We start from the raw sequence: 15,941 nt of genomic DNA on the forward strand, positions 1-15,941 counted from the left end.
ATTACTTACTGCATTGTATAACAAGAAAAATTATGTTCGACACCAAATAAATTTGCGACAATATTTATCAAAAGGTCTAAGAGTAGAGAAGATTCATCGGGTTCTAAAGTTCAATCAAAGTCATTGGTTAAAGGGGTACATTGATTTAATACACAAAGAAGAACAGAGTCAAAAACTGATTTTGAGAAAGACTTTTATAAATTGATGAATAATGCGGTCTTTGGTAAGACCATGGAAAATGTGAGGAAAAGACAAAATATCAGACTATCAACATCTTGGAAACAAGCATCAAAATTAATTAATAGACCGAGTTTTACTAGAGCTGAGGTCTTTACTGAGAACTTTTGTGCGATCCATTTGATTAAAGAGAGTATTGAAATGGACAAACCTATTTATATTGGAACATCAATTCTTGATTTATCAAAGTCATTAATGTATGATTACTTTTATAATAACTTGAGGAATAAATATCAAAATGATGTTAATCTACTTTATATGGATACAGATAGTTTTATTTTGCAAATTAATACTGATGATGTTTATTTAGACATGAAAAAGGACATTAATATCTATGACACTAGTAATTACAGTCCAGAGAGTGAGTTGTTCTCTTCTAAAAATAAAAAGGTGATTGGAAAGTTTAAGGATGAATTAGGAGGAAATGTCATGAGTGAATTTGTGGGATTGAGGTCTAAGGCTTATGCTTATAAATACATTGTGAATAACGTTGAAAAGACTGATAAGAAGTTAAAAGGTGTAAAGAAAAATGTTATTAAAGAAACAATAAACTTTAAGGATTATTATAACTGTTTAACAACAAAGAAAGAAGTGTTTAGAAAGATTAATGGAATAAGAAGTTATAAACATAAATTATATTCAGAAGAGGTGAATAAGAAAGCATTGGGGGCTTTTGATGATAAGAGGTTTATTTTAGAAAATGGATTTGATAGTCTCCCTTATGGTTATATAAGTATATAAGTGATAAGTTTAAAAAAGGGGGGGGGGGGAGGTTAGGGATTTTAATGGGCTACCGCCGCCTTTTTACTATGATATAAATGATAGAACCAAGTACCAACCAGACTAAAGAGTGGAGGTGTAATCAACCTTGGTATATAAATGGTAAACATAACGAATGTGAAAAATATCAAATAGGTATAATTGAAAAGACAACTGGTAAAAAAATTTACAAAACAAATAAGAGAATTAATTTAAATACCGGTGAATTGGGTAAAAAAGATGGAAATATTTTTGAGTGGACGGAAAACTTTGATGGTTGTCAGGAAAATATATACTTTAATTTTAAAATGGTATGTGGCACTGGAGGCGCTCAAACAAGAACATTGAGGGAGGTTTATCATTTTATCTCAGCTCAGTTAAAATATCTTGAAAAAGAACCAAACTCAAACCTCTTCTTTAATAATATATTAGATGGTGATGGAAGTGGGAAGAGAATTAAATTATTTCCCACGCATAAACAAATATTTGTAGGATCGATGTTTGAGTGGTCTACTCGGGATCATTGATAGTAAGAGTACCATAAGACCAAGGGGGAATCATTGTTTGAGTGTCAAAAGGCTAAAAGGTTCGTAAAGAGGTGAGAAGAAAAATTAACATGGAAGTGAATTGGTCAATGTTTGAGTGGGTCAAAGATAATCTGCCAGATGATATGTAGAAGAAGGACTATAGGTCTATAAGGGAAAACAAATATTTGTAGTGTTTGAGTGGTCTAATGAACAACATTAAGGATAGGTACTATAGACAAAAGGTTCATAAAGATTAGGGTGGGAGAAATAGAGGTGTTAATGGGCAATGAGGTTAAGAGGAAAATTAACATGTAAGTCAATGGGAAAATGAGAGGTGTCCCAGAAGCAACATATATACACTACTGATATGGGAGACAAGACGTAGAATGAATGAATGATCGTTTTAAGGCCATTTTCCCTGCTAGAGCGGGGGTTGGCCTTGTTGGCCCGATGACAATCATGGTTCCTGGTTTGAGGCAATGTTTTTATGGCCAGATGCCCTTCCTGACGCCAACCCTTAGTCGCCTCTTACGATGCACAGGGATACGGTGTACCTATTCTAAACTGGGGTACACACCGGGATCATTCATCCCAGCAAGCTGGTACTCAATTTGCCGACCTCGGAAGGATGACAGGCTGAGTCAACCCCCCTGGTGTTAATTCAGTGATCGACCGGGATTCGAACCCAGGATCCCAAGCCGGCACCCTAACCGCTAAGCCAACACCAGGCTTAGGGGGTCTAGGTTAGTGTAGCCAACGGTGGGGGGTACGGACTGTTAGGGACGAGCTTGCTCCGCTCACTCTGCCGCGTCCCTCGCACCGCACCAGATATTGTGGTGCCTGGTCACCTTGTTTTTCGCATGCCACTGTCTGCTTTTCCGTTTGCTTGTTGCGCCTTGTCTTCCCCCCCCCCCCCCCCGCCCCGCCCCAGGACCATTTGGAGGCTGACCTGTGCAGCATCTTGCTGCCAATCCATCTTGCACATATGGACCACAAGCCTTGTGTCCCCGCACCTTTGCTGTGCAGCATCCTGCTGCCAATTCATCTTGCACTTATGGACCACCTGTTGGGTGGCATTCGGGCCAAGCTTTGGACCACGTGTCGAGTGGGCCTGCTTGTGAATAAAGAAAGTGTGTGCCATTTGTGAAGATTTAGATGGCCTTGATGTTCAAATGGCCTGTATGCCGGTCAGGGCCAGCCAGTTTTTGTTAGCCCACACACAAGACAAGAAGATGATGCAAGATACAAGCAGGAAGTGCCTTCATTTCCCTCCTCCATTTCTTTCCCCAAGTGCAGGTCCTGGGTTGTTGTGTTGTAAATAAAGGTCAAGTTTTGTGCTTGTAAATATAAGAATGTGCCCACTGGCTATGTGATTAGTTTAAAAATTCCGGAAATGCGTGGATAGTTGTGGGTGTGAGTCTGTTAGATTAGCTGCTCAACGCATTAGGAGGGGCATATCTAGTGTAACAAAATGTCGCACACATGGGTTAGAATAAATGTTAGGGGGATTACATCTATGTGTCACATTAATGGTAAGAGTAAGTTGAATGCCAGACTCTACCGGTCGTTCCGACTGAGGTCGACTCGGGATGAGTCTGGTCAGAGAGGGGGGTCGTGTTGCGGTTTTTGTAAATAAAGCAACCCCTCTACATTTACTTGCACCACAACATGTAGCCTCGCTTAGTCAGTTATTTATTATTAGATGTGAAGTATAGTCTCCTTCCCAGTGTTAGTATGCGTTGAGGCAGGTAGAGAAAGGGTAGGCCTCATTGCAGCCTGGAATGCCATGTCATGGGCCTAGGACAAGTCTAGGAGGCCAGAGGGAGGAGCTGGAGGGCATGGCTGGTAAGCAGCGAACAGCCAATGGGGGCTAAATGGAGTGGCCAATAACGGCGGCCAATGGGAGCCAAAGGGAGCGGCCAATAACGGCGGTCAATGAGAGCTAAGGGGAGTGACTAATGAGGGGCTGTCACGACACGTGACCCCAGGCGGCCCGTGGAGGCCCGTGAAACATTCTAGTGGGGCTCCGGGGGATATAAAACCTGGCCCAGACCCCCGAACTCTCTCTGGCCATGGACTCTGATGCTCTCTGGACTCTCTGGCAGGCTGGCTCTCTCTCTGGCCCTGGACTCTCTGGCAGGACAATCTCTCTGGCCCTGGACTCTCTGGCAGGACGATCTCTCTGGCGTCGGACTCTGACGATCTCTGGCTCTGGATTCGCCCTCTGGTCTCTCTCTGTCCCGAGATTCTGAACGTGCTCTCTGCCCTGACGACCTCTGCCTGGACTCCCTGCATGTGCGCTTTGCCTCGCTGACTTTGGGCACACTCCGTGGCCCGTTACGTGCACGACTGAGATCGACGTCCCTGCGGCAAACATCCTCGGGGGGCGGGGGACCTGCCCAACGAGCCGCCCAGGCAAACTGCACCAAGCGGCTGCGCTTTGTGCGCGTCCCCCTCTTCCTCACCTTCCCCGAACGAGTCTGAGGGCCCTTGTCTGGGAAAGGTAAGTAAGGCTGTTAAGGTTCTCCACTGTGTTCCCTTTTCTATCACCATTGTACATTTGTGAATAAATCCTGTGGTTTGTTTCCAACTTGGCCATCTTCGTCCCTTCACCATTGGCCTAGCATTGCATGAGTTAAAACCACTCGATCAGGTTCATAGTGATTAACGGCACGAGTTACACGACGCACAAACCGCTCGGGCATACCAGACCAGCGTGACTCGTGCGAGGTTCAGCCCTCCATTCTCACAGCTGCGTGTGTCGAAGGTACTCGGGTTGTGACCGATAACCCCTCGACACGTTAGCTGCGGGCTCAGCAGCTGGAATTGACCAGCAGTCCGTCCTCCACGAGTTTCGCGGGGGGGGGGGGGGGGCGGCCTCGTGGACTCGAAGCTCGAGGGGGAGCAGGGCTTAACCCCCCCTCAGTACTTCGACGAGCTCTAGATCCGCAACAATATATTTCATGATTTTAATGAAAAAAAATTTTTTTAAACTTAAATCATAAATGTAATCATAAATTATGTAAATTAAATTATATAAATTATATAAATATTAGAATTTTTTTTCTCATAAAAAACAGGGTGGGGGTTGGGGGATGCCAGATATCGCCTAACCCTCCTCATAGGGTGGGGGGGGGGGGAGATGCTCGAGAACGCCTTACCCTCCTCTTAGGTTTTGGGGGGCGGGGCGGGGAGGAGATGCAAGACATTGCCTTTCCCTCCTCTTATGGCAGGGGTGGAAGGGAGATGCTAGATATCGCCTTGCCTTCAACTTAGGGTGGGGGAAGGATGCTAGTGATCGCATTACCCTCCACGAAGGGCGCTTGGTGGGGGGGGGGGGGTGGGGATGCTGGAGATCGCCTTACCCTCCTCTTAGGGTGGGGGGGGGGGGGGGGAGATACTCGATATCGCCTTACCCTCCTCTTGGCGGGGGGAGGGAATGCTCGAGATCGCCTTGCCTGCCTCGAAGGGAGGGGGGGTGGGGGGGGGGGGGGAGATGCTAAACATCGCCTTACCTTCCACTTAGGGGCGGGGAGATTCTGGAGATCGCCTTACCCTCCTCGAAGGGCGTGGGTGGGGGGGGGGGGGAGGACTCGAGAGATCGCATTACCCTCCACAAAGGGCGTAGGTGGGGGGATTCTGGAGATCGCCTTACCCTCCTCGTAGGGTGGGGGGGGGGGAGGGAGGGTGGGAGATGCTAAAGGTTGCCTTACCCCCCTCTTAGGGCGGGGTGGGGGGGGGATGCCCGATATCGCCTTACCCTCCTCTTGGCGTGGGGCGGGGGGAGTGAATGCTCGAGATCGCCTTGCACTCCTCGAAGGACGGGAGAGGGGGGAGATGCTAGATATCGCCATACCTTCCACTTAGGGGGGGGGGGGGAGATGCTATAGATCGCCTTGCCCTCCTCGAAGGGCATGGATGGGGGGGGGGGGGAAAGATGCTAAAGGTTGCCTTACACTCCTCTTAGGGTGGGGGGGGGGGGGGATGCTAGAGATTGCCTTACCCTCCTGTTCGTGAAGTGGGGGTTCAGGGGTAATTCTAAAGATGTCTTTGTCCTGTTGGGGGGAATGTGAAAGATGGCCATACCCTCCTGTTGGGCAGAGGAGGAGGGGAGGGACATGCTGATGTTATAATGGTCTCTTTTCAACATGCGATGTTTCGACAAATTTCTGGTCTCACCTCCAATCCTTCCCAGCTCCAGGGAAACTCATTTCCTGCACTGCATTAATGTATTATTTATTGCAAATAATCCATCGGACATAATCCGTAACTGTATTTATTGTAATCCTTTGTGTTGTTTATTTTTGTGCACTCGTCATTTTGACAGAATTTCCCCAGAGCTGGTATCGTAAAGGAGAAACAAAACTACAGTGCTGTTACTGGAGGCTCGTAGATCTACCAGGATTTCGGTTTCGGTGTTTCCAAGAACAGTCGGATGGATGATTGCAATCGAGGAGGAGCGGAACGAGGCGGAGCGGGACAAGGCGTGGCAGGCCGGGAAGGGGCGGGGCGGAGCGGGATGAGGCGGGGCGAGACCGGTCGGGGCGTGGCAGTCCTGGAAGGGGAGGAGTGGAGCGGCGTGAGAGGCGGGTGGCACTCCGAAGGGCGCGGCATTCTGGAAATGGTTTTGATGTTCTTTCGTTTTCTACTAGGTCAATATAAGGGTTCTGTGTAACTCCAAACTTCGTGCCAAGTCAACAATTGAAAAACAACTGACCTAAAGGTAATTATTCTCATGCGCCGTGAACGGGAGTGGTAAAATGGCCGATCTGTGGCTTCAGTTCTTCATTTGACGCCAATTGGCCAATGAGCCATGAACTACCACGTGGTGGAGATTGGTGATTCCGAGGAGGAGGAAGAAGAATAAGATTGAATTGCGTGCACAGGAAGGATTCAATAACGACGAAAACCTTCAGGTGATCTTGTAAACCTTGAACTGCAACTGTGACGAAAATACCCATGATCAAATCGTATCGATCCGTGTCCTTTTTGGTTTCGTGTCCGCGACCTTTTGTCCTCGGTGCTCGGCTCCGTGTCCTTTTGTCCTCGGTGTCCTTCGCCGTGGCCATTTGTCCTCCGTCCTCGGCTCCGTGTCCTTTTGTCCTCCGTGCGAGGCTCAGTGTCCTTTTGTCCTCCATGCGAGGCTCCGTGTCCTTTTGTTCTCCGTGCGAGGCTCCGTGTCCTTTTGTTCTGCGTGCGAGGCTCCGTGTCCTTTTGTCCTCCGTGCCCTTTTGTCCTCCATGCGAGGCTCCGTGTCCTTTTGTCCTCTGTGCGAGGCTCCGTGTCCTTTTGTCCTCCGGCGAGGCTCCGTGTCCTTTTGTCCTCAGTGCGAGGCTCCGTGTCCTTTTGTCCTCCGTGCGAGGCTCCGTGTCCTGTCCCCCGTGTCCTTTTGTCCTCCGTGTCCTTTTGTCCTCCGTGTCCTTCTGTCCTCCGTGTCCTTCTGTCCTCCGTGTCCTTCTGTCCTCCGTGTCCTTCTGTCCTCCGTGTCCTTCTGTCCTCCGTGTCCTTCTGTCCTCCGTGTCCTTCTGTCCTCCGTGTCCTTCTGTCCTCCGTGTCCTCCGTGTCCTTCGTGTCCTTCTGTCCTCCGTGTCCTTCTGTCCTCCGTGTCCTTCTGTCCTCCGTGTCCTTCTGTCCTCCGTGTCCTTTTGTCTTCCGTGCGAGGCTCAGTGTCCTTTTGTCCTCCGTGCGAGGCTCAGTGTCCTTTTGTCCTCCGTGCGAGGCTCAGTGTCCTTTTGTCCTCCGTGCGAGGCTCGGTGTCCTTTTGTCCTCCGTGCGAGGCTCGGTGTCCTTTTGTCCTCCGTGCGAGGCTCGGTGTCCTTTTGTCCTCCGTGCGAGGCTCGGTGTCCTTTTGTCCTCCGTGCGAGGCTCGGTGTCCTTTTGTCCTCCGTGCGAGGCTCGGTGTCCTTTTGTCCTCCGTGCGAGGCTCGGTGTCCTTTTGTCCTCCGTGCGAGGCTCGGTGTCCTTTTGTCCTCCGTGCGAGGCTCGGTGTCCTTTTGTCCTCCGTGCGAGGCTCGGTGTCCTTTTGTCCTCCGTGCGAGGCTCGGTGTCCTTTTGTCCTCCGTGCGAGGCTCGGTGTCCTTTTGTCCTCCGTGCGAGGCTCGGTGTCCTTTTGTCCTCCGTGCGAGGCTCGGTGTCCTTTTGTCCTCCGTGCGAGGCTCGGTGTCCTTTTGTCCTCCGTGCGAGGCTCGGTGTCCTTTTGTCCTCCGTGCGAGGCTCGGTGTCCTTTTGTCCTCCGTGCGAGGCTCGGTGTCCTTTTGTCCTCCGTGCGAGGCTCGGTGTCCTTTTGTCCTCCGTGCGAGGCTCGGTGTCCTTTTGTCCTCCGTGCGAGGCTCGGTGTCCTTTTGTCCTCCGTGCGAGGCTCGGTGTCCTTTTGTCCTCCGTGCGAGGCTCGGTGTCCTTTTGTCCTCCGTGCGAGGCTCGGTGTCCTTTTGTCCTCCGTGCGAGGCTCGGTGTCCTTTTGTCCTCCGTGCGAGGCTCAGTGTCCTTTTGTCCTCCGTGCCCTTTTGTCCTCCGTGCCCTTTTGTCCTGTCCTCCGTGCCCTTTTGTCCTCCGTGCCTTTTTGTCCTCCGTGCCCTTTTGTCCTCCGTGCGAGGCTCAGTGCCCTTTTGTCCTCCGTGCGAGGCTCAGTGTCCTTTTGTCCTCCGTGCGAGGCTCAGTGTCCTTTTGTCCTCCGTGCGAGGCTCAGTGTCCTTTTGTCCTCCGTGCGAGGCTCAGTGTCCTTTTGTCCTCCGTGCGAGGCTCAGTGTCCTTTTGTCCTCCGTGCGAGGCTCAGTGTCCTTTTGTCCTCGGCTCGGTGTCCTTTTGTCCTCGGCTCGGTGTCCTTTTGTCCTCGGCTCGGTGTCCTTTTGTCCTCGGCTCGGTGTCCTTTTGTCCTCGGCTCGGTGTCCTTTTGTCCTCGGCTCGGTGTCCTTTTGTCCTCGGCTCGGTGTCCTTTTGTCCTCGGCTCAGTGTCCTTTTGTCCTCCGTGCGAGGCTCCGTGTCCTTTTCCCCTGAACAACTATTTTCTCTCATATATTATAACACCCTTTTCTTCTTTTCCTACAAAAGGATGCTTTCGTCTTGCTCACCAAATCTATTCATTCCAAAAAATATATATAATACCATCTCTTACAGTTCTTCCTTTCTACATTCCCGAAACTATCCAGAACTCCACCCCTCCTTCAGTGTCCTCAAACGTAATTTTGACTCGAAGGTCTCATTTTGCAAAAAAGTGTTCGTTTCCCATGAATCGTACACTTTTCAAAATCCAATCTCACCCCTCCCCTCCAATTCCTCCCCATAACCCATCCCTTTAAAATCTCCCCCCTTGCCCCTTCCCTCCCCTCCCTCCTAAACTCCCCCCACACCCCTCCCCTCCGAGACTCTCCCTTGCTCCTCCCCTCCTAGACTCCCCTCTCACCCCTCCTCAAAGCATCCTCCCTGCTTCTTCCCCCTTCCAACTTTCACCTTCATCTCCCCCAACCTTTTGCCTCGCTCTTCCCCCTCCTCAAATAACACCTCACTGTCCCTCACCCAATCTCCATCAAACCTTTTGTCCGCCCCATTCTTCCCTTTCTCCAAGCTATTCTGAAATCTCTGACACACATTCAACAGCTCTCCCTACCTCTTCCTCCTCTTCCACATCTTACCCTCCCCCGCCCCCCCCCCCCTGTTCTGGACCCGATGCTCCCCCTCCTCTTCATTAACGGGATGGACCTCAAACATCCGGGGCCTCTGCTCAAACTTGACTGATCTCTCCATACAGGTTGCTTCTGACAAACCAGATCTGATCTGCTTAACAGAAACTTTCCTCCTTCATGATGTCTCTGATGCCTTGGTATCTCTCCCAGGTTACTCCCTCCTCCGGTATGATAGACCTGAGCCTCGTCCTGGAGGTGGGGTTGCTATCTTTATAAAAAACTCTCTTCCTCACTCGCCCTCCACTGCCCTCTCTCCACCTCACCCCCAGGAATACCTTTAGCTACGGCTTTCCCTTCGCTCCCACCTTTTGGTCATATGTGTGTTGTACCATCCACCAAACAGCGATGACTCCATCTACATCTCGCTGTCTGATAATATGGACCAACTTCTATCTACCCATCCCAACTCTCTCTTCCTCATATGTGGTGATTTCAATTGTCACCATGCCAGTTGGCTGGGTGTGGGTACCTCTCTCACCAGCCATGGCTCTTCAGCAAAGGACTTCTGCGACTCACTGGGACTGACACAATCTGTCAATTTCCCGACCCAGATCTCAGTCAACGGAGCATCTTCTCTTCTGGATTTGGTTATGACAAACTTCCCTGAAAATGTCTGGTGCTCTTCTTCTGCTCCAATCGGCTCATCTGATAATGTGCTTGTCAAAGTGGACATCTCTCTGACCATTCTCAGAGAGCCTCCTCAGCGTCGACGAGTCTGGCATTTCACTCAGGCCAACTGGCACGGTCTTCAAGCAGCCATCAATCATCTGGACTGGTCTCCCATCTCTACCGCCTCTGACATCAACTCATCCTGGAAATTCTTTCAAAGTAAATTGCTCTTTCTCCTGCACAGATTTATCCCATCTCGTCTTCAGTTGTCATACCCTTCCTCCCGTCCATGGTACATGGAATCTTGTGGTGAGGCTGTTGCCCTGAAACAACTTGCTTTCGTCTCCTGGAAAGCAAATCCAATGGAAGGAAATCTCATTTCCTTTCACAAAGCCCGAAACAAGTGTGTGTCCACCCTCAGGAGAGCCAGAAAACAATATCTCACCGTTCTCAAGACCGAACTCTCTTATCTGTCTCCCTCTTCCAAATCCTGGTGGCATCTCGTCAAATCTGTTTCTGGTGTTTGTTCCCCCTCCATCCCCTCCCTCACCTCAAACGGCTTAACGGCTGACTCCGCAAGTGAAAAAGCTGAATGCCTCAACTCTGTGTTTGCCTCTAAATCTTGTGTCCCAAACCCATCCCTCTCTGTACCCACCATACCCAGTCGTACCCAGCTGCTCCTGGACTCTGTGTCCTTTCCTCCTGACAAGGTGGAAAAGTTTCTGTCAACCCTCGACTCTGATTCTGCAACTGGTCCTGAAGGCATCAGCCCACGGGTCCTAAAATCATGTTCTTCCGCTCTTTCACTCCCTCTTTCTGTTCTCTTCACCCTCTCTTTTGCTCAAGGTCATCTGCCATCTGCTTGGAAATCAGCCAACATCACCGCTTTGCACAAAAAGGTGCAAAAACAGATCCCAGCAACGACAGACCAATCAGCCTTCTCCCAATTATCAGCAAAGTCATGGAATCCATCATTGCTTCAGATATGAAATCTTTCCTCTTCTCCAATGGCTTGATCTCTGATCATCAATTTGGTTTCAGACCTGGTCACTCTACTCTGGACATGCTGCTTCTGCTTTCTCAACAATGGATGGAGGTCCTCAACGCCAAACAGGAAATTAGAGCTGTCTCCCTTGACATTTCACGTGCCTTCGATACGGTCTGGCACCCTGCTCTGCTCACCAAACGCTCCTCCTTTGGTATCCATGGAAATCTCCCGTCTCCACGCATGGCTGGCGGACTTCCTCTCTGGTCGTAGTCAACGTGTGGCCCTGAATGGGTTTCTCTCATCTCCTCTTCCTGTTCAGGCTGGAGTTCCCCAAGGTAGTGTTCTGAGCCATGTGCTTTTTCTGGTCTTCATCAATGATCTCTCTGACTCTCTTGAAAATCCTCTCTATCTCTTTGCTGACGACTCTACTCTCTGTCGCTCCATTCCTCATCCTTCAGATCGGCAGTCTGCAGCCTCCTCACTCTCTGCAGACCTGGACAAAATCACAGACTGGGCAAACAAATGGAACATGTCTTTCAATCCTGATAAATCTCACACTCTTACGATGTCTCTCCGAAAAGACTGACTGGAAAACCCTCCCATCCACTTTGTGAATAATCCTCTCCAAGAAGTTCTGTCACTCAAGCTTTTGGGTCTCACTATTTGCCATGGTCTTTCCTGGGAAAACCACATTTCAAATCTGGCCTCCAAAGCCAGTCGCCTACTGGGCATCCTCCGTCGTGCGAAGTCCTTCCTTGGCACACCTGAGCTCCTCACCACATACAAGGCTTTCATCCGCAGCTCTATGGAATACTGCTCTCCCCTCTGGTCTGGTGCTCCTGCCTCACACCTAGCCGTCTTCACGCTGTTGAAACCAAAGCGTTCAGAATCATTGGAATCTCCCGCGATGAAGCTAACTCCAAGGGCCTCTCACTCACTCACCGCAGGCAGGTTGGTGGTCTTTCCGTCTTCTACCGACTCCTCTCTGGCCTTGCCCCCCCAGCCCTCTCTGGGCTCTGTCCCCCAAATATTCCTACAGGTCGCACAAGATCTGCCTGCAACCCTCTTATGGTTAAACTGCCAAAATCAAGACTTTCTGCTCACCTTCACTCCTTCATTCCTCTTTTCTCCCACCTCTGGAACAAACTCCCTCACTCTCTTCAATCCCACTCCACCCTCCAGGTCTTTAAACAGCTGTTCACCACCATCTCTTATCCTCCCCCATCCAAAACCTTGATCTTTTCTACCCCCGCTAATTTCGGTCCCCTTGTGTTTTATATCTCTCCCCCCCCCCCCCCTCCCCTTCCCATGCCCCCTGCCCCCAAGCCCTCTCCCTCCCACACTTCTCCCTGCTCTCAAATGTTGTGGTTGTGTGCTTCCCCTTCTCTCCCCATCTTGTCTTCCGCTCCCTCTTTTTGTATATTTTGTTTGTCTGGTTGATTTGTTTGTGAAATAACTGTTAGCTCTTTCACGAGCCTCGATTCAGTATACAAAAAAAACAAAAAAAACAAAAAAAAAACAGTGATCGGTTTATGATCTTCTGAGGAAAAGGTTTGTTCAGAGATTCTCATTTTATTATTTATACTGAGAAAGATATTCTGTAAAACGATCATTTGAAGTGATTTTTCATAATATTAATGGAGAGATCGGGCGAACATGATGATTATACACAGCACGATATGACAAAGCGATGTGGATGGATTATGACGAAACTATAGGGGGATGAGATGGGCGTGTGTGAAGAAGAAGAAGCCGATTCGATTTAGGTTTAGGTACGAATCCGGATCCGGTCTATCACTGGATACAAAACGTTACCTGTTTATCCTGGTGGAGGTTTGTGCGATACCGAGTGTCGTTCTACTTCATTACCTGTGAAACTAATCCTGGTGTTGGATTCATGGTAAATGTGGCTGATTTAAGATGTTAGGGTGACACCGTTAAAATAACACCTGGTGGATTGACTCAGGTTGTCGTCCTTTTGAAGTCGTAAAAATGAGTGCCAGCCTCCCAGGAACAGGGGGCACTGCATCAGGGGGGTGCGAAACTGGACGTGGGTTGTTTCTGAGGGAAACTGGTCTTAGGTCACGTGATATAAATCATCAATTTTCAACCAATTCATTTCATGTATATTTATATATTTATTGAGGGGAAATGCCAGGGGCATAGAAAAGGCCCCTTTATATGGTATCTGCGTTTGAAATCATAGGGGAGGGGGGGGGGGGGAATGTCAATAACTTCCAAGTTCCAACAATAAGAACCAAGTTCCATAGGAAGAACCAAGGAATGCTCTATAAAAGTTCATATTAGGGGCCCTACATCTGGCAAATGAAACGCATTTACTTCTTCATGCACCTGTGTGAATCAAATTGGCATTTTTCTCAAGAATGTCACTTTTTTTCTATAGTTTGCCACATGGCACATACCTTATAAATGAGCCCTTTCAATGCCTCTGGCATTTTCCCCAAGAATGCCCCTTCTTGTAACATGCATTAGAAATGAGGTGGTTATGATGGGATATGATATATGTTTGAGATAATGAAGGGTATAGACAAAATAAGTGCAGAATAATTATTCAGCAGAGATAGTCACAGGACCAGTACTAGCGTTTACTCTGGGTTTATTTTTGGCTCTGTATATAAAAACTCGTTCATTCGATGCTGATTGAGAAGAAAACTTACAAACTGGATGTCAAAGCCCACATTTTTGGATAATAATTGATTGGATTGACAACGGAAATAACTCAAAAAATTCCAAACAGAGTGAAGAAAATAACATGTATAATTTTTCTGTGATTAACATAAGCATTGTATCCCTGGCAGATCATCGATGCAATGGAGAACTTCTTGGAATGGCTCAAATTCCAAGGCCTAAGAGCAGAAACAGCCCAAGCAGTGATCGATAAGCTTGGAATTGAGAATCAGAAGGTTTTTCGGGCTTGTACCGAGTCGGATGCATTGCGGACCGAGCTCCTCTCTCTCGTCAAAGAGAAATTACAATTTGCAATGTATGCTGACTTCTCTAAATTTATGAATTCTTTTTCGAAGCCACAAGATGTCCAGATTGCAGGTTCTTCTCTTTTGGGAAGTATTTTCGTCAACTTGGAGAATGTTATTCCGGAACTTTCCAGTTCCTGTGAAAAGATTTTCAGATCCCAAAATGTGCAACTGGAAAATATTCCTGGTTTATCTGGAATCGGGTTCAGTGATTTCTGCAATCTCCGCTTTCAGGATGATGGATCAAGAGCCATGTCTGGAATGTGAGTTTTTTAAAATGCAACATCGCATGTTAGCAAATATCTTGATCGTCTGCCATTGTTTTTTTTTGTATTATTTTAGCTTGCGTTATCTGTTTTGGTGCAGTTTTGTATTGTCTAATATTCATGGATTTTTGATGTAGGGTACAAGGTAAATTTTAGCTCACCTGGAACATATTTCCGGGGAGCTTATGGGATGGCACGTCGTCAGTCTGTCCATAAACACATGCAACTTCTCTGAAACTGCTGATGCGATTGTGACCAAACTTGGCTGAGATTATATTTTGTGTGTTGGAACTCAAGTTTGTTCAATGTATTGAAAAAATAATCGAGGTCTCAGGGGGTCTACCAGGGGTCAAAGTGGGTCCAGGTTTGACACACCCAAACCCCGAAATTAGAACTACACAAACGATTTCGATGAAACTTGACCACAACCTTCATCACCCGTGATGTACCAAAGTTTGTTCAGGCATTTGAAAAATCGGTGTCTATTTCCCCTATATTTTTTCTTTTTTGGAAATTGCATTAAATTCCAAGGTTTTCTATGTTTAACGGTGCATTTAGGTTATCTGCATGCAGGAAGTAAATTGTTACCTCTCTTTAGCCATGGAAGGCTTATCCTGGTTATTCCACGCTTTTTGAAAAATATGAGGACGCTTCATCGTAGTCGTATTGTAATCAGCTCTGTCCATCCGTATGTCTGTCAGTCATTCTGTCTCCTCCTGAAAGGTTGTGTCAAAATTCACATACTTGGTTGTTATGATCACCACCTGGCAATAAGGTGCAAGAGTATTGAGTATTATTTTGACCCCGCAACCTGGGTACATTACCAAAAATAGGTCAATACCCCTGGCGCTCAACTTGTGGAATAAACAGTATATTACACTGACAAAAGGTATTTTAAACCAGTTTCAAAGCTTGCGAGAGACAGGGCAGCATGTAGAATCATACTGACATAATCATATGACTTCAAACAAACAAACAAAAAAAGACCTATTTTGGGGGGCAACCCCCCACCCCATATACCTCCTCAGACCCCAATTCTTCTAATGCCTCAAATAAACATTGGAACATCATCGGTGGTTAAGGTTGTGGTGAAGTTTTATTGTAAATGTGCATGTAGTTTTGGAGAAAAGGGCAAATACCTACTTTGGGTGTGTGGCGGCAACATGCCAACTGTACCTTAGACCCCGATTTTTTTTTTTAATGCCAGCAACAAATGTTGGTACATCACGGGTGATCGGAACGTTGTGGTCAAGTTTCATCGGAATTGCATGTGCAGTTTCTTCCAAGAAAGCAAGTACCTATTTTGTGGGCATCCCCCCGCACTCCATAGATCCCCTCATGGGCCGGTATTTTTAACTCACCTGGAACGAAGTTCAGTGGAGCTTATGCGATGGCGCATTGTCAGTCCATCAGTCCGTCAGTCCGTAAACACTTGAAACTTCTTTTCCGAAACCACTGTGGGATTGCGACCAATTTTGGCACAACTGATATTTGTTGTATTGTGACTAAAGTTTGTTCACCACATTAAAAATAAATCAAGGTCTAAGGTCTTCCAGGGGTCAAAGTGGATCCAGGTTTAACCCCCTAAAATAGGAATTTGCTTTTTCCTGTGAAACAACACACACTATCCTGGACCCACTTTGACCACACATAGACCCCCTTTGACTTCGATTTTCATCGTGCCGTAAATAAACTTCGGTACATCATGGGTGTGATGAAGGTTGTGGTCAAGCTTCATTGAAATAGTGTCTGTAGCTTCAGAGGAAAAAGCAAATTACTATTTTGGGGGATCAAACCTGGATCCACTTTGACCCCTGGAAGACCTTAGACTTGATTTATTTTTAATGTGGTGAACAAACTTTAGTCACAATACAACAAATATC

The 15,941-nt window shown here is 47.8% G+C and overlaps 1 protein-coding gene and 1 long non-coding RNA gene across 20 annotated transcripts in view; one reads left to right on the plus strand and one right to left on the minus strand.

The window, feature by feature from the left end:
* The window catches only part of LOC137418230 (E3 ubiquitin/ISG15 ligase TRIM25-like), a 1,962,167-nt gene that overhangs the window by 1,498,336 nt on the left and 447,890 nt on the right, over positions 1–15,941 (minus strand). The window lies entirely within an intron of this gene.
* Positions 6,349–15,941, plus strand: part of LOC144889697 (uncharacterized) — a 34,860-nt gene continuing 25,267 nt past the window's right edge. Inside the window, exons 1-2 of the long non-coding RNA XR_013622010.1 lie at positions 6,349–6,439; positions 13,619–14,055. This is a non-coding gene — a long non-coding RNA (uncharacterized LOC144889697). The remainder of the gene's footprint in view (positions 6,440–13,618; positions 14,056–15,941) is intronic.

Source organism: Myxine glutinosa, chromosome 1 (genome assembly GCF_964187855.1).
Source record: "Myxine glutinosa chromosome 1, kmMyxGlut1.1, whole genome shotgun sequence".
NCBI lineage: Eukaryota > Metazoa > Chordata > Myxini > Myxiniformes > Myxinidae > Myxine > Myxine glutinosa.